The sequence below is a fragment of the Budorcas taxicolor genome, chromosome 5 (genome assembly GCF_023091745.1).
Source record: "Budorcas taxicolor isolate Tak-1 chromosome 5, Takin1.1, whole genome shotgun sequence".
NCBI classification, from domain to species: Eukaryota; Metazoa; Chordata; class Mammalia; order Artiodactyla; family Bovidae; genus Budorcas; species Budorcas taxicolor.
In genome coordinates this window covers 61,898,306-61,920,360 of record NC_068914.1, presented here as the reverse complement: position 1 = coordinate 61,920,360, position 22,055 = coordinate 61,898,306, and positions in this window count along the sequence as shown.

The window sequence follows — 22,055 nt, the reverse complement described above, 5'->3', positions numbered from 1 at the left end:
AAATTCATTTGTGTCTCTTTTTTTAGACTGCATTTAAGACAAACTAGTGATATTTGTATCACTTAATAATAAGTGATCACTTAATCACTTAAGAATTCTTCCTCTGTCTGACTTAATTCACTTATTATGATAATCCCTAGGTGCAACTATGTTGTTGTAAATAGCATTCTTTCATTCTTTTAATGGATAATATTCCATTGTGTATATATATAAAACACAACTTTATCCATTCACCTGGCAGCAGGCATTTATATTGCTTCCATGTCTTGGCTACTGTATACAGTACTACAGTGAACATTGGGGTACATATTTCTTTTTGAATTAAGAGTTTTTGTCTTTTCTGGATATATGCCTAGGAGTGGGATTGCTAGATCATGTTATACCTTTATAGTTTTTTAAGGAGTCTCTATACTGTTTTCCATAGTGGCTGTACCAATCTATGTTCCTACCAACAGTGTAGGAAGGTTCTCTTTTTTCACATCCTCTCCATCATTTATTATTTGTAGACATTTATGGTAGTCAATTTACTTCACTTAGCTCATCTTCTGGTTTTTTATTTTGTTCCTTCATCCTAAAGATATTCTTCTGCCACCTCATTTAGTCTAAATTGCTACTTGTATTCTTATGTATGTACTAGGTTAGCTATGTTTTTCAACCTTGGAGAAGTGGATCTCTGTAGGAGGTGTCCTGTGCATTACAGCAGTGCACTCCCCTCTGGTTACCTAAGCTATACGCTCTTGGGATTCCCTTTAAGAAGGGTTTTTCCGTTTGGGCAGATTGACTATTAGGGTAGTCTGTAGGTTTTGCCGTCACCAAGTCTGACTGGTTGCCAGGCCCTGCCGTGTGCAGATTCTGCTGTATAGCAGAACCTGGCCACAAGACAGCTGGCTGCAGGACCCAAGGGGCCCCAGGACTGGCTTCACTCACTTCACTTGTGTGTGAAGTCAGGGTCCTGAAGACTCTGGGGCTTTTGCACTCTCATGCCACTAGGTGATGGGGTTAGTGCCAGACTACTGGTGGGCAGAAATATTTCCTGGAGTCTGACTCCGGGTCCAAGGGATTCCAGAGCTCATTTCAGATCATCGTTGGGTGAGGTGGAGGACCTGTTCCTGACACGGTTGAGTATGGGGGTCCCGGTTGTCCTAAAGCTTGTGTTGGTCTGCAACTGTGCACTGCTTGTGCCTTGCTTGTTCCAGGTTAGGGTCTGGCCTGCTGTGGGCAGTCTGGGTCCCAGGTTTTCTTGTGTCTGATGTCTGTCGCCTAGTGGGCAAAGATGGTCTAAGGACAGTTGCAGGCTTCCTTGAGGAAGGGGCTGGTGCCTGTTCCCTGATGGGTGGAGCTGTAGCTTAGCCCTCTGGTGGGCAGGGCTGTGTGAAGTGGCATGTCTTGAAGTGGCCGTGGGCTCAGGAAGACTTTAGTCAGCCTGTCTCCTGATGGTTGGGACTGTGTCCTCACTTGGTTGTTTGGCCTGAGGTGTCCCAGAACTGGTGCCTATAGGCTCTTTTGTGTGGCCAGGTCTTGGTGCTATGGAGCCAACACAGCAGCTGCCAGGAGTGTTCACACATTTGAGTGTTCCCCACTATGTCTGCCACCAGCGTCTATGTCCCCAGGTGAGCCACAGCAGACCCGCACCTGTCCAGGACACTCTCCAAGACCAGCAGGTAGTCTGGCCCAAGTTCCTATCAAATGCCTGCTCTTACCCTGGGTCCTAGTGTGTATGAAATTTTATGTGTGCTCTCTAATCTGTTCAGTCACTAAGTCATGTCCAACTCTTTGTGACCCCATGGACTGCAGCACACCAGGCTTCCCTGTCCATCAGTAACTCCTGAAGCCTACTCAAACTCATGTCCATTGAGTCAGTGATGTCATTTGTTAGGTAGTTAGAATAGGAAAAAGGAGTCCAGAATGGCGGTGGCTAAAAGAAAAGGAAGGGAAAGCCTGTGAAAATAGAACAAAGGAGGGTCCAAGGACCGGAGTGAGGACCTCAGGTAGAGCAAACGGCACTCCTGGCGGGCCCAACTTACACAGGGCAGGCCCAGGGGGAGGAAAAACATAAAAAGAGGGGCCAAAATTGGGCTGGGGGGAGGGCCTCTCTTCTCTTTGCATCTTTTGGGTCGGCATGCCCTCACACTTCAAAGAGGTATTTTCCTTTACTTTCTAAATGAAACTGAGCTGTAACATGGAGCTGTAACACTGGTCCATCTGAAGGCTGTAATGCTGGTCCATCTGTCACTTCAAACTTTTGTTGCGAGGAAACAGAACTGAGGAAATTACAAACTCCCCCGACACATGAAACGATCTCATCCTCTGTCATCCCCTTCTCCTCCTGTCTTCAATCTTTCCTAGCATCAGGGTTTTTTCCAGTGAGTCAGTTCTTCACATCAGGTGGCCAAAGGATTGGAGTTTCAGCTTCAGCAACAGTCCTTCCAATGAATATTCAAGACTGATTTCCTTAAGGATTGACTCATTGGATCTCCTTGCAGTCCAAGGGACTCTCAAGAGTCTTCTCCAACACTACAGTTCAGCCTCCATTGTTCAGCGCTCAGCTTTCTTTATAGTCCAACTCTTATAACCATACATAACTATTGGAAAAACCATAGACTAGATGGACCTTTGTTGGCAAAGTAATGTCTCTGCTTTGTAACATGCTGTGTAGGTTGGTCATAACTTTTCTTCCAAGGAGTAAGCGTCTTTTAATTTCATGGCTGCAGTTACCATCCGCCGTGATTTTGTAACCCCCCAAAATAAAGTCTGACACTGTTTCCATTGTTTCTCCATTTGTTTGCCATGAAGTGATTAGACCAGATGCCTTGATCTTAGTTTTCTGAATGTTGAGTTTTAAGCCAACTTTTTCACTCTCCTCTTTCACTTTCATCAAGAGGCTCTCTAGTTCTTCACTTTCTGCTTTCTAATGGTGAACTGTCTTTTTCCCAGTTCTTTGGTGCTCCTGCAGTTAAGCCCTGTTTTCTCAAAGCCAAATGTTCTGGGGGCTCCTCTTCCCAGTGCCAGACCTGGACTTGGGAGCCTGAAATGGGACTCAGAACCCTTACTCCTGTGGCAGAACACCTCTGCAATAGAGATAGTTGCTATCCTGATCACACCTCCTCTGCCTATTTTTCCTACTAGCAAAACTCCCAGAGACAGTTATCACTATTCACTATCTCCATTTTTCCTCTGTTTCCTCCTTTAACCCATTTCATTTCTAACACTTAACCAAAGCTTTTCTTTCCAAAATATTTTACAATTACAGACTGCAAAATACATTGACTGATTTTCAGATCTCTTCTGAACTGTTTGACCCAGAGCATCATTCCTGATTCCCTGAAATGTTTTCCTTCCTTTCCACCCACAATTTTCTGTTTTTCTTCCTTCCTCACTAGGGTGATCTTCTCAGTTGCATTCACTGGTTTTTTCTCGCTTCTCTGACCAGTAAGGTTAAGGGTGCACTGAGGCAGTACTTCAGAATGGCTATCCTTCTCTTTCCATGCTCACTCATTCATTCTGCAAACTTTAATCCCACTTACAGGCTAATGAGTCACAAAAGTGCAATACTCAGCCCCTGTCTTACTTTTGAAATACAGATAATTTATCCAAATTTTTACTCAACATTTTCAGTCTTACCATGTCTCTAATTGAATCCTTCTTACACCAAGCCTGCTCCTCTTCATGCCCTCTTCATCTCAGTAATTGACTCACATTCTTTCAGTTGCGTGAACTGCCTGAACTGAAACCATAGGCCTTTCTTCATAATGCACTTTCAAAATATCTACAAATATCATTGTCTCCACCCTCAAAATGCATGCAAAATATGAATATTTCTCACTACCTCTACGTGTTACCTTCATTCTATCCCAATTCTGTCATCTTTTGACAATGTGATACTACTTATTATCACTTCTACATGTAATTAGCATGAAATTTATTGAGATATTAACATTTATTTTTTCATTCTAAATCTTCAAAATATGTTATACATTTTACATTACCATAATATCACAGGTTGAACTAGCTGCATTGCAAGAGCTCAGTAGTGTCTTAACTTATTGGTCAGTACAACTTTATAGTATCTGTCACAGTACTCTTCACAGCAACCCATTATCTCTTGCTCTCAGCCTTTATTACACTTCTTGCTTACCTTTTTCTGTGGGTTTTCTGCGGTTTAAATAGATCTGACCTTGCTTTAAGACTACTAAACTTGCCATTCCTTCTTGAGCCTATTTTCTTATTAGCTATAAAGCTCACTACTTTATCTGCCTCAAGTGTTTGCTTGAATTTACAGCGATTTTGCTGCCTCTCTAATTCCCTCATAGCCTCTCAATTGCATTGGGTATAATTCTACTTTTCACCATGTGAGATTATAACTCAATAAGTTTCCTAGATATGTGTATGTATATATGCATATGTGTATATAATGTGTTTGTGAGTGTAGATTTATATTCAGTTTGTCACTAAGCCCTAGAAGTTAAGCTGCATGAAGGGAAGTATTTTTGTCTGTGCAACTCAGTATCACCAGCATCTGATGCTGTGATGGTTTATGTTAGGTACTCAATAATTAAATATTTGTTTAACAGATAGTTGTAAAATCCAAAGGTCTAGATTTATTATAAATTAGAAATAATAAGATAATATAATATTATATTTAATAGAAGCAGCCATTTCTGGAAATATATATAAATGACTATATTTACTTATTCCTGGGCCAACAGTTCACCTCAAAATGCAGTGGCTTCAAACAGGGGTCAGCAAATATCTTCTGTAAATGACTAACTAGTTGGTGATTATTTTAGGCTTTTAAGGTCATAGGATCCCTGTTGTAATTAGTTGACTCTGCCGTGATAGTGAGAAAACAGCTTCAGACAATATATGAAGAAATGGATGGGGTTGTGTTCTATTAAAATTTCATTTACAAAAACAGAGGCCAACTGGTAGGCCCTAGTTTTCCAAACCTTAAGGCAACAATCATTCATATCACTCATGAGTCTGTGGGGCAGGTGGAAAGCTCTGCAAATCTAGACCAGACTTGGCTTACTTAAGTTTTCAATGTGTCTGAGATCAGTTGGCAGGTTTCCTGAGCTGATTGTCTACTCTGGCCTCAGTCATATGCCTGGTGTTTGTCTGTGGGCTGAGGCAATGTGAGTAACTGGGCCAAGTGTCTTCCATCTTCCAAAAGTCTAGGCTGGAAATGTTCATATGGAATATTGGCAGTGATCCAGGGAAGAGAGTGGAACCAAAGAAGGCCTCTTGAGAACACATTTGACCAAAGTCACAGGGCCATCCCAAATTTAATGACTAGCCTATTGTATTTACCCTTATTGGAAGAGAAGCAGAGTAAACCTGCAAAGAGGTATGGATACATAGAAGTGAAAAATGACATCCTATTTGCAAGCAATCTACCATTACAGGAGTTTCATATTTTAAGCCAAACTAACTAAATTCCTAAGAAGTGGTTCATTATCAGAAATGTTCTATTATGTGAAGTAAATAAATATGAACCCAAGATCTTTTCCTACTTAAAACAGTTAGCATTGTCCTAGCTTAGAAATTATTTGAATTTGGTGAATATTTATCTTTGCCAATACTTATAGTTGTCTCTGTGCTGCTTTAATCATACTTCCCCTATTCTGAACATTATTTGACTCATCAGAACCATCTGGACCTGTACTGTGACTTTCACTTTGTCATTTCAGCTAATGATTGTTAGGATTTCTGTTTTATTATTTATGTTATGATAGCTGAAATCCTTCTCATATTAAGTACATTAGTTAATTTTCTTATTTTGCTAAAGAATACTGATATTTCAACTTCTGAAAATAAATAATTCTAGATTTTAATCTCTAGTGTTAAGTCCAAATATCACCACAGTGCATTTTTATTTTGGTGGTACCCTAGAGGTAGTGATTCAGTCAAATATTTTATTACCTGCTTATCTCTGTTTGCTTCACCAGGCTGTTTGGAAAATGAAAGCAGATGGAGCTGGCCAGAAATGTAGTTCATAAATGCAGTTACTTGCTCATTAAAGTTTGTAATAGATCTAAACAGGCAGTGCAGAAAGAATTTGTTTTTTATGGCAGCAATTGATTTTTTTCAAACATACACTGTCTTATCCCCAAAGTAAAGAAAATACTCTCCAAAATTACCTTCAGAGTAATTTACTTTTCATAAATATGTGTAAAAGTTTAAAAGGTAAGATCTAATAAATTTACATTTTAATCACAGGAAAAAAAATTACAATATATTATTTTTAAATGAAAGATATTAATCCAATTAACAGAAAGTTGCCTAGCCTATATTCACTCAAGGCACATCTATATTAGGAGAAATGGAATTAAGGTGAAATGGAAGTAGAAATTAATTATGCAAATAATTCTAAGTGATGAAGGCCTTTTTTTCCTCAATAATCTAAATATTTTGAGTAACTTGTTTTGAAAACTGCCACATTTCTCCTTATGATTTTGAGTTAAATTGATATTTCTTTCAATTTGGTGAATTGATATGAATATTGAGATATACTTTGGTATGCTTGAATGGTGAGTGATGATTATTACAGTTATTTATGGAAACATGTAAAATTAATTTAATCTGAAAGCATTTCTGATTCAAGAAAGCCACAGTAGGGACAGAAAGTGATTAGAACTGAATGTAATGTTAAAAAATTTACATATGTATTTTCCATTAAAAAAAAGCCTTAGAATTCAATTCTGAAAATGTGTAAGGCTTAGAATATTCCTCAAAGTTTATTTTATATGAGCTGTAACATTAGTAAAATGAGAAACTTTATATTAGGACATTTTCCCTAGGAATAAATGGTTAAAAATTATTGAGAACATAAATTCCCCGTTTATTCTTTATTCAGCAATAGCGGCTTTAGCTTCAAAAGACCTCAAGCACTCCTATGTTCACGTATATATAAGCACACACCTGTGCACACAGATAAACCACGTACATACATACCTATATACCTGGCATATATTGTGTTCATAAGTTACTTTTGCTTATGTTCATAAGTTACTTTTGCAGTTTTGAATTTGAAAGAATAGAGTTCCTTAGCCAGTAATTTTAATTCTAGTATTTTTAGCTTCTCACTCTATCTAAAATGACAATATGTCTTTATTGAAAGAGTTAATTGGCTTATATAAAGTTGATCCATATTATTACAATAAGAAAAAAGGAACATAATCATAAAATACTATACTACAATAATGTTTATTCTGAGTTTTCTTTGTTTCTTTTTCCTTCATAGACTTAAAGACAAATCTTACCTGATTATTATTTTTATGTTAAAATTCCTCTTGCTTTAGATCTTGGGAGAATTGAATTCCACTGAAAAGGATTTTATCTTCTTCTTCTTGAGTTAGCTAGTTACTCCCTAAATTAGCAAAAACAAAACAAATACCAACCTCATATTAAAAGGTAGAAATAAAAAGAGAAACTTGCCTTCCAAGATCTTATTTGCTTTCACCACATCCTAGCAGCAATAAACCATATGAGAAGAATATGTTACATATTATTTCTGCTTATCAGTTATTAGAACCCCTGAGACAGTCTTTTCCATGTGAAAGGCCACATTTCATGTCATGATGGAGAAAACCTCCAATTTTTATTAATTATCTCTCTATTTCATTTCACTTTGTGTTAGCTCTTATTGATTTAACTATAAAAAACTACAGGTTTTGAAGAATTTCTGGATTAAAACCTCTGCAACTGATTTGTTTAAACTGAAGTGTTTAAGTCTTTCAATAGAATATAATTCACTGCTAAAAAATAAAACAATAACTTAATATGCTGAAATCAAATAATCATTTCACATTTAATTAACCTCTGTATATCTTATAGAAATAGCTATGTACAATCTCATAAGTAATAATATAAGCAATCTTTTAGATAGTTTGATCTTTCAGAAACTAAAAATTTTTAATTCTCATTGTTGTTGTCCTGTCTTTCCATGATTTCTATTAGTTTGCATATAATTTAATGTCCATGAAACTGAAAAAGCCAATGGCTATGCATTATCACATAATTTAAATTATGAATATATTGTTCAAACATTTGAGTCAACATATAGGAGGAAAGATTCTTATTATAGTTTTAAGTAAAATAGTTACTGAAGAGACAGAGACAGAAACGAAACTGAGCAGGAGAAAAGTTAAAAGAAAAGATTCCTGGAGTAGACTGCCAATAGCAAACAGACACTCAATTGCCATTTATAACTTGCTCAGCAGGAGGCCATGATGCTTGGTAGGTGTTCAGTGAGCGCTGGAAGACTGCTGTGCTCTGAATTAGTTTCATCCTCTTACTAAAATGAAAGCAAAAAAGTACATAGTATGAGGGAGAGAAATGAGAGAAAGATGTTGTACATATTAGTGAATATTGCTATATAGGATTCATGAACACTTGTTATTTTAAATATATGGATTATCTTGCATACATTATTTTATATGCATACATTATTTTAGATACATTTGTGATATTTTCCCATATAGATCATGTTTTATTTTATCATTTACCTATTGTTATATTATTTTATAATGAGTTATAAAGGGAATTTAAGACTATACTGTTCCACTTAAAAAGATGCTATTGCATTTCAGAGTTATGATGCTATAAAATGTAAGCATTATTTTTTCCAGTGAGATGGAATCTCGTGATCTTGACAAAACAGAGCCCAAAGAAATCTAGAAAAAGAGAGGTGGGCAGTAGATTTGAAGAAAGGAAAACAGCAGAGGGACTTTCTGATTAACTATCCTAAATGCCCATTCTAAGGGAAGGTGAGTCAGATGACTATTATCAAACACTATTTTACCTGCAGAAAACACAGAAAACCTAATCAAAAAGACACTTGGTAAATAGACAAAACAGAAGAGCTGGAGTCAAAAGTATCAGGGAAGTCTGCCTTTTTCCCTTCACAGAGTGACTGCAACATTTATCCAGCTATTGTTTATCTGTTTCTTTTTCTGCTCAACTCAATAATCTTTTCCTTTTTATTTCCTGTCCTTTTAAAATAATCTATTAAGGGCCTCTGTTCTCTTTATATCAACCAGTTTTTTTTCATTTTTATATATAATTTACCTAGTTTTCTTCTCCACCTTTAAATATTGCCTGTTCCTTTTTAAAAAAATTCTCTTCCAACATGCAATAAAGATGGCAAACTATGTTGTTTTATAGGTAATATTTTCCAAAAACGTATGAATGAATTTAATTTAGAAAAAATTTCCCTAATACTGGTTAATAATTTCATACTATGATGATTAATATGAGATGTAACCTACAATATTTGAAATTCTACATCAGAAAGACTTCCCAGAAAAGATATAATTCTTGTATACTGAAATTTTTGAGATCTAGCACATCATTATTTATAGAGTAGTACCATATATTAATAAATTATCTCTGTAATTTAATATTTTTTCTCCCAAGATCCATATTTTCATAGTAATACCAGGATATAGAAGTACTTAAATGAAGAAAATACATCATCTTTATTAGTATTTTGACTGTAATAGTTAGTTGCTGTCTTGATTAGCATTATTAAGCCACAGCTTACCTTTTCTCTTTGGATGTCATGTACAGCAAAAAAAAAATTCAATAACCTTATTTTATTTGATGTTTCCTGAGGTGATTTATAAAATAACTTGAAATTCTCTAAAAACAGTAAAAGTGATAGTCTAATAGAAAAATGGATGTGATTCAACACAAAAGCAAACTGATGTCAAGGGCTAAGGAAAAAAATACACTGTCTACTTAGTACATAATAAGTACTCCATAAATGTTGAGAGTAATGATTATTATGAAGATAATGATGATCAAAGACCCACTAACTTGATGAATGTTCAAGTAAATCACCCTTAAAGGTGATGAAATATATCCTGTTAGATGAAGAATATAATCTAAGTATCTAAATAAATTGCATACCTTGTAAAAGGAAGTAATACCAGAGAGTCTGAGAATTTAACACAGTCCTGAACTACATGTTGCTCTTTTATTTTTGAAGTGCTATGGTTTGCCTTTAAAATTAATGTATATGCACACACATCTATTTTTTTGTCATTTGTTCCACGTTTCAGTCAGAGAATTTTTTTTTTCATTTATTTGGAAAAATTGTGTTAGAATAATGAAAGTCTGTATCTATTTTTTTCAACATTATAAAAATGATATCCACTGTAATGTTAAAATAATAGTCCCAACATTTAAAAACTCATACAACTGCTTAATTTAATATGTTAAAGGACAAGCAGATATTACAAATCATTTTACTATGCATGCTTAGAATGCTAATACTCATAAGTCATTTCAAATAGAGAATTCTCTACTGTTTCTTCTTCCGAATAGAATGAATCTAATTTAATTGTTTTATAAACTAGCATCTTGATTTTTCTCTAATCAGACCAGCGTTATCTATGTAGCCTTAATGTGCTTTCCATTGACCAATTTTTATCATTAATTATTGAGTAAATAATATATTTTTTCTAATTAGTTTTAATATTAATAGCTAGGAAAATACATGTTTGTAGATCTTTGGAGTCAAATTTATAGAGTGGCTTAATGAATATTTAATTAAAACTATACAATGCCTTAGAAGTTAAGATTATATTCTAGTATGTGTACTTCAAAATCATGCCATTCCTTGAAGCAATTACTTCTGATGGAATAATATGTATGACTGCTGCTGCTAAGTTGCTTCAGTCGTGTCTGACTCTGTGCGACCCCAGAGACGGAAGCCCACCAGGCTCCCCCGTCCCTGGGATTCTCCAGGCAAGAACACTGGAGTGGGTTGCCATTTCCTTCTCCAATGCATGAAAGTGAAAAGTGAAACGGAAGTCGCTCAGTCATGTCCGACACTTAGCGACCCCATGGACTACAGCCTACCAGGCTCCTCTGTCCATGGGATTTTCCAGGCAAGAGTACTGGAGTGGGGTGCCACTGCGTTCTCCAATATGTATGACTGGAAAATGACTATTACAGTAATGAGATAATTTTTAAAAAAGCCTGGAATATTTGTGTTTATTTTGTGTGGCAACATCTTTCAGATTTGAGTTCCAAATTTAAATTTTTCTGGATGTTGGCTCTCATCAAGCTTTCAGCAGATGCTGTTTATGTGAACCAAATGACCCGGAGTCCATATAAAATTACTACTCCTTGGCCTTTCTTTTATAAATCACACTTCTGGTGTTACCTAAGAAGCATTCTGAAATATCAGGTCTGGAACTTTCTCCAAGTTAATGAAGATAATTCAGTGCATCAGTTCAGTTCAGTCACTCAGTCATGTCCGACTTTTTGCGACCCCATGAATCACAGCACGCCAGGCCTCCCTGTCCATCACCAACTCCCGGAGTTCACTCAGACTCACATCCATCGAGTCCATGATGCCATTCAGCAATTTCATCCTTGGTCGTCCCCTTCTCCTCATGCCCCTAATCCATCCCAGCAGCAGAGTCTTTTTCAGTGAGTCAACTCTTTGCATGAGGTGGCCAAAGTACAAGAGTTACAGCTTTAGCATCATTCTTTCCAAAGAAATCCCAGGGTTGATCTCCTTCAGAATGGACTGGTTGAATCTCCTTGCAGTCCAAGGTACTCTCAAGAGTCTTCTCCAATACCACAGTTCAAAAGCACCAATTCTTCAGCGCTCAGCCTTCTTACAGTCCAACTCTCACATCCATACATGACCACTTGAAAAACCATAGCCTTGACTAGACGGAACTTAGTCAGCAAAGTAATGTTTCTGCTATTGAATATGCTATCTAGGTTGGTCATAACTTTTCTTCCAAGGAGTAGGTGTCTTTTAATTTCATGGCTGCAGTCACCATCTGCAGTGATTTTGAAGCCCCCAAAAATAAAGTCTGACACTGTTTCCACTGTTTCCGCATCTATTTCCTGTGAAGTAATGGGTGAGCTTTAAGCCAACATTTTTGCTCTCCTCTTTCACTTTCATCAAGAGGCTTTTTAGTTCCTCTTCACTTTCTGCCATAAGGGTGGTGTCATCTGCATATCTGAGGTTATTGATATTTCTCCCAGCAATCTTGATTCCAGCTTGTGTTTCTTCCACTCCAGCGTTTCTCATGATGTACTCTGCATATAAATTAAATAAGCAGGGTGACAATATACAGCCTTGACGTAGTCCTTTTCCTATTTGGAACCAGTCTGTTGTTCCATGTCCAGTTCGAACTCTTGCTTCCTGACCTGCATACAGATTTCTCAAGAGGCAGGTCAGGTGGTCTGGTATTCCCATCTCTTTCAGAATTTTCCACAGTTTCTTGTGATCCACACAGTCAAAGGCTTTGGCATAGTCAATAAAGGAGAAATAGATGTTTTTCTGGAACTCTCTTGCTTTTTCATGATCCAGTGGATGTTGGCAATTTGATCTCTGGTTCCTCTGCCTTTTCTAAAACCAGCTTGAACATCAGGAAGTTCACGGTTCACAAATTGCTGAATGCTGGCTTGGAGAATTTTGAGCATTACTTTGCTAGCATGTGAGATGAGTGCAATTGTGCGGTAGTTTGAGCATTTTTTTTGCATTGCCTTTCTTTGGAATTGGAATGAAAAGTGACCATTTCCAGTCCTGTGGCCACTGCTGAGTTTTCCACATTTGCTGGCATATTGAGTGCAGCACTTTCACAGCATCATTTTTGAGGACTTGAAATAGCTCCACTGGAATTCCATCACCTCCACTAGCTTTGTTCATAGTGATGCTTTCTAAGGCCCACTTGACTTCACATTCCAGGATGTCTGGCTCTAGGTGAGTGATCATACCATTGTGATTATCTTGGTCATGAAGATATTTTTTGTACAGTTCTTCTGTGTATTCTTGCCACCTCTTCTTAATATCTTCCTCTTCTTAATATCTTCTGCTTCTGTTAGGTCCATACCATTTCTGTCCTTTATCGAGCCCATCTTTGCATGAAATGTTCCCTTGGTATCTCTAATTTTCTTGAGGAGATCTCTAGTCTTTCCCATTCTGTTCTTTTCCTCTATTTCTTTGCATTGATCGCTGAGGAAGGCTTTCTCATCTCTTCTTGCTATTCTTTGGAACTCTGCATTCAGATGCTTATATCTTTCCTTTTCTCCTTTGCTTTTTGCTTCTCATCTTTTCACAGCTGTTTGTAAGACCTCCCCAGAGAGCCATTTTGCTTTTTTTGCATTTCTTTTCCATGGGGATGGTCTTGATCCCTGTCTCCTGTAAAATGTCAAGAACCTCCGTTGATAGTTCATCAGGCACTCTATCTATCAGATCTAGTCCCTTAAATCTATTTCGCACTTCCACTGTATAATCATAAGGGATTTGATTTAGGTCATACCTGAATGGTCTAGCGGTTTTCCCTACTTTCTTCAATTTAAGACTGAATTTGGTAATAAAGGAGTTCATGATCTGAGCCACAGTCAGCTCCTGGTCTTGTTTTTGTTGACTATATAGAGCTTCTAAATCTTTGGCTGCAAAGAATATGATCAATCTGATTTCAGTGTTGACTATCTGGTGATGTCCATGTGTAGTGTCTTCTCTTGTGTTGTTGGAAGAGGGTGTTTGCTATGACCAGTGCATTTTCTTGGCAATACTCTATCAGTCTTTGCCCTGCTTCATTCCACATTCCAAGGCCAAATTTACCTGTTTCTCCAGGTGTTTCTTGACTTCCTACTTTAGCATTCTAGTCCCCTATAATGAAAAGGACATCTTTGTTGTGTGTTAGTTTTAAAAGGTCTTGTAGGTCTTCATAAAACCGTTCAACTTCAGCTTCTTCAGTGTTACTGGTTGGGGCATAGACTTGGATTACTGTGATATTGAATGGTTTGCCTTGGAAATAAACAGAGATCATTCTGTCGTTTTTGAGATTGCATCCAAGTACTGCATTTCGGACTCTTTTGTTGACCATGATGGCTACTCCATTTCTTCTGAGGGATTCCTGCCCACAGTAGTAGACATAATGATCATCTGAGTTAAATTCACCCATTACAGTCCATTTTAGTTCGCTGATTCCTAGAATGTCGATGTTCACCCTTGCCATCTCTTGTTTGACCACTTCCAACTTGCCTTGATTCATGGATCTGACATTCGAGGTTCCTATGCAATATTGCTCTTTACAGCATTGGACCTTGCTTCTATCACCAGTCACATCCACAGCTGGGTATTGTTTTTGATTTGGCTCCATCCCTTCATCATTTCTGGAGTTATTTCTCCACTGATCTCCAGTAGCATGTTGGGCACCTACTGACTGGGGGAATTCCTCCTTCAGTATCCTATCATTTTGCCTTTTCATACTGTTCATGGGGTTCTCAAGGCCAGAATACTGAAGTGGTTTGCCATTCCCTTCTCCAGTGGACCACATTGTGTCAGACCTCTCCACCATGACGCGCCCATCTTGGGTTGCCGCGGGGGCATGGCTTAGTTTCATTGAGTTAGACAAGGCTGTGATCCTAGTGTGATTAGATTGATTAGTTGTCTGTGAGTATGCTTTCAGTGTGTCTGCCTTCTGATGCCCTCTTGCAACACCTACCATCTTACTTGGGTTTCTCTTACCTTGGGCATGGAGTATCTCTTCACGGCTGCTCCAGCAAAGCGAAGCTGCTGCTCCTTACCTTGGATGAGGGGTATCTCCTCACTGCTGCCCTTCCTGACCTTCAACATGGGATAGCTCCTCTAGGCCCTCCTGCACCAGCACAGCCACTGCTCCTTGGACTTGGGGTTGCTCCTCCAGGTCACTGCCCCTGGCCTCAGGTGCAGGGTAGCTCCTCTCGGCTGCCACCCCTGGCCTCAGACTTGGGTAGCTCCTCTCGGCTGTTCCTGCACTGTCGCAGCCTGGCACTCTCAGCTGCTGCCCCTGACCTCCGACGTGGGGTAACTCCTCTTGGCCGCTGCCCTTCGGGCATGGGGTGTTCCCGGCTTCTGCCCCTGACCTCGGACGTGGGGTATCTCCTCTTGGCCGCACTTAGCACGCCGGTCGCAGCCAAGTTATAAAACATTTGCCATATTCTCTGTACTTTATACTAAATCCTTTTAATTAGCTATTTTTAAACAGAACATTTGTTTCATTAAATTATTCAAAACATTATTTATGATAATTCAAATAAAATATACCTAATTCTTCAACAGAGGCAGAGTGTTCATTAGTTATTTAAAGGGATTATAATAATCCACACCTGGTGTGCTGCAGTCCATGGGGTTGCAAACAGTTGGACACAACTGAGCAACTGAACAACAGTCACTAATTGAAAGGTACATTTATCAGGGGTTTTTATTCACTTTGGAAGATTTTTTTGCAGAAACATTGCAATGTCTTTGTCTTATATATTCAATGCATAGAAGAGTTTTGAACCCAATACCTGAAATATGATTTCTATGAGTGACGTTATTACAGGCAAGCTCTTCTTTACTCTTTTTTAATTGAAGTATATTTTATTTACAATATTATATTAGTTTCAAGTGTCCAATGTACTGATTTGATATTTTTATAGATTATACTTCATATAAAGTTGTTATAAATTTTTCACTATATTTCCTATGCTATAAATTACATTCTTGTATCTTATTTTATGCCTAGTTGTTTGTAACTGTTAATCCCCTTCTCCTATTTTGCCCCACCCTTATCTCTCTCCTCTTCCAATTCACTTCAGTCGCTCAGTCCTGTCTGACTCTTTGTAGCCTCATGGACTGCAGCATGTCAGGCTTCTCTGTCTATTACCAAATCCCAGAGCTTGCTCAAATTCATGTCCATGGAGTCAGTGATGCCAACCAACCGTCTCATCCTCTGTCGTCCACTTCTCCTGCCTTTGATCTTTCCCAGCATCAGTCTCTTCTCCAGTGAGTCAGTTCTTCACATCAGGGGGCCAAAGTATTGGAGTTTCAGCTTCAGCATCAGTCCTTCCAATGAATATTCAGGACTGATTTCCTTTAGGATGGACTGGTTGGATCTCCTTGCACTCAAGGGACTCTCAAGAGTCTTCTCCAACACCACAGTTCAAAAGCATCAATTTTTTGGTGCTCAGCTTTCTTTATAGTCCAACTCTCACATCCACACAAGACTACAGGAAAAACAATAGCTTTAACTAGATGGACCTTTGTCGGCAAAGCAATGTCTCTGCTTTTGAATATACTGTCTAGGTTGATCATAGCTTTTCTTCCAAGCAGCAAGTGTCTTTTAATTTCATGGCTGCAGTCACCATCTGTAGTGATTTTGGAGCCCCCCAAAATAAAATCTCTCACTGTTTCCATTGTTTCCCCATCTATTTGCAATGAAGTGATAGGACTGGATGCCATGATCTTAGTTTTCTGAATGTTGAGTTTTAATCCAACACTTTCACTCTCCTTTTTCACTTTCATTAAGAGGCTCTTTAGTTCTTCTTTGCTTTCTGCCATGAGGGTGGTGTCATCTGCCTATCTGAGGTTATTGATATTTCTTCTGGCTATCTTGATTACAGCTTGGGTTTCATGAAGCCTGTCATTTCTGATGGTGTACTCCGCATATACATTAAATAAGCAGGATGACAATATACAGCCTTTAGGTACTCCTTTCCCAGTTTGGAATTAATCTGTTGTTCCAATGTCGAGTTCTAACTGTTGCTCCTGATCTGCAGTTAGATTTCTCAGGAGGCAGGTAAGGTGGTCTGGTGTTCCCATCTCTTGAAGAATTTTCCACAGTTTGTTGTGATCTACACAGTCAAAGACTTTAGGGTAGTCAATAAAGCTGAAGTAGATTTTTTTTTTTGGAACTCTCTTGCTTTTTTGATGATCCAACAGATGTCAGCAATTTGATCTCAGGTTCCTCTGCCTTTTCTAAATCCATCTTGAACATCTGGAAGTTCACAGTTCACACTCTGTTGAAGCCTGGCTTGGATAATTTTGAGCATCACTTTGCTAGCTTGTGAGATGAGTGCAATTGTGCAGTAGTTTGAACATTCTTTGGCATTGCCTTTGTTTGGATTGGAATGAAAATTGACCTTTTCCTGTCCTAATGTATTCTCTGTATGTGTCAGTCTGTTTATTTTTTACATTTTATATTCAACATATAAGTGAAAATATACTGTATTCATCTTTCTCTGACTTATTTCTTTAAGTATAATGCCTTACTGATCCATCTGCCTGTTGCAAATGGCAAGATTTTGTTATTTTTCTATGGCTGAGTAATATTCCAGTATGTGAAGGTCTGTATATAACATTCATATAACACATCTTTATTGATATATCTGATGAAAATTTAGGTTGTTTACATATCTTGGGTATTATAAATCATACACTATAAACATTAGGGTGCACATATGTATTTCAATTGATGTTTTTGTTTTCATTGGATATATACCCCAGGAGTGGATATGCAGGATCATATGATAGTTCTAGTTTTAGTTTTTTTCAGGAAACTACATACTACGTTCACTGTGCTATACTGATTTTTGCTCCTACCAACAGCATGGTAGTGTTCTCTTTTCTCCACATCCTTGCCACCACTTATTTCTTGTCTTTTTGCAATAGCTATTTTGACAGGTGTGGAATAACCTCTCATTTGTATTTGTCTGATGATAAGTGGTATTCAGCATCTTTTTCTATGCCTGTTGGCTATCTTTATGTCTTTTTGGAAAAATGCTTATTCAGATCGTATACCCATTTTTAATATTTTTTATAATGAATTGTATGAGCTCTTCATATATTTTGGATATTTACCCCTTATCAGATATAACACTTGCAGAAATCTCCCATTCAGTGGGTTGCCTTTTCATTTAGTTGATGATTTCCCTAATGTGCAAAGTTTTTAATTTTTATTACACATTACACCCATTTGTTTATTTTTGCTCTTATTTCCCTTGCCTGAAAAAAATGGAAAGAAATATTGCTAAGACTTATGCAAAAGAGTATACTGCCTATGTTTTCTTCTAGAAGTTTTATTGTTTCAGGTCTTAGATTTAGGTTTTTCAACCATTTTAGGTTTATTTTTTGTATGTGGCAGGAGAAAATATTTTTATTCCATTCTTTAATATGCAGTTTTCTGGCTTTTCCAGACCCAGTTTTTGAAGAGACTGTCTTTCCCTCATTGTATATTCTTGCCTCCTTTGATCTAGATTAATTGACCATATGGGCTTATTTCTGGCTTCTATATTCTGTTCCATCGATCTATGTGTCTGCTTTTTTGCCAGCACTGTTCTCCTTTTATTATGGAAGGTTTGCTGTATAGTCTGAAGTCTGGGAGCAGGATACCACCCACTTTACTCTTACTCTCAACATTGCTTTGGCTATTCAGGGTATTTTGTGTTTCCGTACAAACTTGAGTATTTGTTTTAGTGCTGTGAAAAAGTTATGGATATTTTGATAGGGGTTACATTAAATTTGCAGATTGCTTGGACATTTTAACAATTCTTTCAATCTATGAGCATGAAATATCTTTCCATTTCTTTGTGTCAGCTTCAACTTCCTTCATCAATGTTTTATAGTTTTCAGAATATAGATCTTTCACCTTCTTGGTTAAATGCATTCCTAAATAGTTTATTCTTTTTGATGAGATCCTTAAATAGGAGGGTTTTTTTTTCTTTCTCTTTCTGATATTTTATTTATACTATATAGAAAAGCTACAAATTTATCTATATTAATCCTGAATCCTATAATTATATTGAACTACTTTGTTAGCTCTAAGAGTTTTATGGAAGAGTCATTAGGGTTTTCTATATAATATCACATCATCTGCAAATACTAACAGTTTTATTTCTTCCTTTCAATTTGAATGCATTTTCTTTTTTTGTTTTTCTGATTATAGTGGTTAGGATTTCCAATACTATGTTAAGTAGAAATGGTGAAAGTAGGCATTGTTTTATTTTTTAATCTTAGAGAAAAACCATTCAGTTTTTCACCCTTGAGATATTAGCAGTGGGTTTATCATATACAGCCTTTGTTATGTTGAAGTATGTGTCCTTTACATCCACTTTGTTGAAAATTTTTATGAATGGATGTTGAAATTTGTCAAATGCTTTTTCTGCATATATTGAGATGACCATATGATTTTTATTCATTTTCTTAATGTGATCTATCATGCTTATTGATTTGGGGATATTAAGTCATCCTTGTATCATGCAAATAAACTGTACTCGATCATCATGCATGATCAATTTAATATATTGTTGGATTTAATTTGATAATATTTTGCATCTTTGTTTATCACTGATATTGGCCTGTAATTTTTTTGTGTGTGTGGTGTTTTTCAGAGTGAGTTTGGGAGTGTTCCATGGTCTTCAATATTTTGGAATAGTTTGAGAAGAATAGATATCAACTCTTTTTTAAATGTTTGATAGAATTACCTTGTGGAGCCATCTAGCCTGGACTTTTGTTTATTGGGAGCTGATTACTGACTCCATGTCAATACTAGCAATTTGTCTCATCAAATTATCTGTTTCTTTTTGATTCAGTCTTTGAAAATCACATTTCTAGTAATTTATCCATTTCTTCTAGGCTGTCCATTTTGTGGCATATAATGGTTCAAAGTTTGTTATAATTGTTTATATTTCTGTGATATCAGTTTCAATATATCTTCCCCCCCTTTCAAATCCTGTTTATTTGAATTCTCTTTTTTTCTTGAGTCTGGCTAAAGGTTTATCAAATTTATCTTTTCAAAGAATCAGCTTTTCAATGAATCAATTTTGTTAATCTTTTCTGTTATTTTTTGGTATCTATATTATTTATTTCCACTCTGCTTTTTTTTCCCTCTTGTAATTCATTTAGGTAAAAAGTTAGGTTGCTTGTTTGAGATTTTTCTTATTTCTTGAGGTAGACCTGTAGTGCTATAAACATATCTTAGAACTACATTTGCTATCTGCTATATATTTTGGAAAATTGTTTATAGTTTCCATTTTGGCTCAACATATTTTTCTGACTTCCTCTGTGATATCCTCTTTGGCCCATTGGTTTATCTGCAGATTGTTTAGTTTCCACATTTGTGTTTTTTTCCCCATTTTTATTACTGTATTTGATTTCTAGTTTCATACCATTGTGGTAAGAAAATATGCTTGATACTAGTTCAGTCTTCTTGAATTTACTGAGACTTGTTTAGTGGCTTAGCAGGTGATCTATCCTGGAAAAAGTTCCATGTGCACTTGAAAAGTTGAAAAGAGTGCATATTCTGTTATTTTTAGATGGAATATCCCTATAGACATATATTAAGTACATCTGGCCTGATGTGTCAGTCAGGGCCATGTTTCCTTACTAATCTTCTGTCTGGATGATCAATCCATTGATGCAGTATTTTAAACAGCCACACTGCAGATGGTGGATGCAGCCATGAAATTAAAAGACGCTTACTCCTTGGAAGAAAAGTTATGACCAACCTAGATAGCATATTCAAAAGCAGAGACATTACTTTGCCGACTAAGGTCCATCCAGTCAAGGCTATGGTTTTTCCTGTGGTCATGTATGGATGTGAGAGTTGGACTGTGAAGAAAGCTGAGCACCAAAGAATTGATGCTTTTGAACTGTGGTGTTGGAGAAGACTCTTGAGAGTCCCTTGGATGGCAAGGAGATTCAACCAGTCCATTCTGAAGGAGATCAACCCTGGGATTTCTTTGGAAGGAATGATACTAAAGCTGAAACTCCAGTACTTTGGCCACCTCATGTGAAGAGCTGACTCATTGGAAAAGACTCTGATGCTGGGAGGGATTGGGGACAGAAGGAAAACGAGACGACAGAGGATGAGATGGCTGGATGGCATCACGGACTCGACGAACGTGAGTCTGAGTGAACTCCAGGAGATGGTGATGGACAGGGAGGCCTGGCGTGCTGCGATTCACGGGGTCGCAGAGTCAGACATGACTGAGCGACTGAACTGAACTGATTATTAACTAAATAGCATAGTTTATATTATAGTTCAATTTTACAGTTTATGGTTTTGATTGATTTTTAATGCCATGTAGTCACTATTAGAGTATTAATATGGATGGTGTCCCCTCCAAATTCTATATTTTGAAGTCCTAACCCCTCATGTGAGAGCATTTGAAAGTGGGACCTTTGAGAGGGTTGAATAATGTCATGAGGGTGGGGACCTCATGATAGAATTAATACCCTTATAAAAAGAGGGCAAAAATTTCCACTCCTGCCCACCGCACCCCCCCCCACCCCAGTCTTTCTCTCCATATCTCTCTCTCTCTCCCCCTGCCTACAGTAAGGATAGCTATGTGATGATATAAACAGAGTGTCCTCTCCAAATCCTAACTATGCTCTCATCCTTATCTCAGAATTCTACCCACCAGCACTGTGAATAATAAATGTTTGTTGTTTAAATCATCCAATCTAAGGTAAGTTTTAGCAGCCCAAGTAGACCTGTGATGTTCCACCTATTCATCCTGTCCTCCCTTCCCCAAAACTCCCAGCAATCAGGTTTTGTCTCCATATTATTGCCTTTTCCAAAACGTGCAGTTGAAATCATGTAGTAGGTAGCTTTTTCAGACTGCCTTCTTTTATTTAGCAAAACAGATTTAGAAGTCACTGATATATTGGTATGGTTTGGTAGCTCTTGCCTTTATATTACTCGTGAGAAAACCACTGTATGAATCTACCACAGCTTATTCATCCATTCACCTATTAAAGCCTTCCTATTTGCTTCCAGTTTGTAATTGTTATGAAAACACTGCCATAAACATTTGTGCAAAGTTTGTGTAGAGATAAATTTTCAAATCAGTTGGGAAATACCTAGGAACATGAATGCTAGATTCTGTAGCACTAATATTCTTAGCTTTGTAGGAAACTGATATAAACTGTCTTCTGAAGTGGTTGTAACATTTTGGATCCCACCAAAAATGGATGTCACTGTTGTTCTGCATGTTTTCCAAAATTGGCATTATCTGTTCTTTTGTTTTTGGATTTGTACATTCAAATTGGTATGTAGTTATATCTCATTTTTGTTTTAATTTGCATTTTCACAATGACAAATGGTGTTAAGCACTTATAAAATGCTTAGTTGACATTTACAAATCTTTGATATAGGATCTTTTGAGGTCTTTTGCTCATTTCTTAACTGTTTTCTCTTTTTATTTTGAATTAAGTAATTTAACTGATCTGCATTTTGCAAATATTTTCTCTCAAACTGTGTCTTGTCTTTCATTCT